Here is a 1,220-nt window from a genome sequence, read left to right as displayed (position 1 = left end):
GTGTTGTCTTCTTGGATTTGGGGGCGTTCGTCGGTGTAGTGACCATTGCAAGCACAAATACCACAAGATCTAGAAGGCCCTTCAATCCTAGAAGGTTGAGGTGGAGCAAGTAACATTGGTGGAATTTGTTGACTTTGAGTGATTTGTCTTAAGAAAACCGTTATTTCACTAATTTTATTGGTCAAGATAGCGTCACCGAAAGGTGAGACTCACTGATAGCCTTTGGTTGGGGGTTTATTGCCCTTAGATATTGAGTTGAATCCGTCAAATCCACAATGACTTCCCAAGCTTCTTCTGCGGTCTTGTTTTTAGTGAGAGATCCTCCACTTGAGGCTTCAATAAGTAGCTTGTCTTGAGGGACCAAGCCTTGGCAAAAGTAGCTTATGAGCACCAATTCATCAATGCAGTGGTGAGGACAAGACTCCAACAACTTATTGAATCTCTCCCAATATTCATAAAGGGTTTTTCCATCTCTTTGCATGATGCATGAGATTTCTTTCCTTAAACGATCCGTCTTTTGAGGTGGAAAGAACTTTTCAAGGAACTCCTTGCGCAACAAATTCCAATTAGTTATCACTTTATCAGATTGGGTGTAAAACCATTCTTTTGCCTTTTCCTCCAAAGAGAAAGGGAAAGCAAAAACCATTATGGATATTTCATCCGAGCCATGCCTTCTTGCGGCTTAGCACACAACTTGAAAATCTTTCAAGTGCTTGAGGGGATCTTCACCCGGCAAACCATGATACTTTGGAAGCAAGTTGATCAAACCCATATTGAGTTCAAAGTTCTCATCTAAATCCGGGTACCGAACTTGTACGAGTTGCAAAGTAATGTCTGGAGCTCCAGCCCCCTTGAAAGTGACTCTCCGAGGAGGTGCCGCCATGTTGTTGTCACCTAATTCACTCACAAAAATTTTAACACTTCCAACAGAAGAATACAAGGTTCTCTCGTTTAATGAAAAATGAGAATCATGGTTAGAAAGTGATTGTGAATCGGGTCGCTCTTCAAGAGAATCCGATTCACTATGCACAAATGCTAACCGGCACCGAGCTTGCCTAAGATGAGTTAACATCCTTTCTATTTTAGGATCAAAAGTGGCCAAGCTCGGGTCTGGAAGCGACCGTGTCATTCAACTAAGGAATCATAGAAATTATGCAATTATCAAAAGCAAAGCAAGAGTAAGAGGGTAAATAAAAATGATCTAATAGTCAATGACTACC

The 1,220-nt window shown here is 41.4% G+C and overlaps 1 non-coding gene across 1 annotated transcript; it reads left to right on the top strand.

The window, feature by feature from the left end:
- Nucleotides 1-401: 401 nt before the first annotated feature.
- Nucleotides 402-508, top strand: LOC127739964 (small nucleolar RNA R71). Its single transcript, XR_008000705.1, has one exon. It is a non-coding gene; the product is annotated as a small nucleolar RNA R71 (small nucleolar RNA).
- The last annotated feature ends 712 nt before the right edge of the window (nucleotides 509-1,220 follow it).

Source organism: Arachis duranensis, chromosome 6, assembly GCF_000817695.3.
Source record: "Arachis duranensis cultivar V14167 chromosome 6, aradu.V14167.gnm2.J7QH, whole genome shotgun sequence".
In the NCBI taxonomy this organism is placed as follows: domain Eukaryota; kingdom Viridiplantae; phylum Streptophyta; class Magnoliopsida; order Fabales; family Fabaceae; genus Arachis; species Arachis duranensis.
This window is presented reverse-complemented; position numbering and strand designations above follow the sequence as displayed.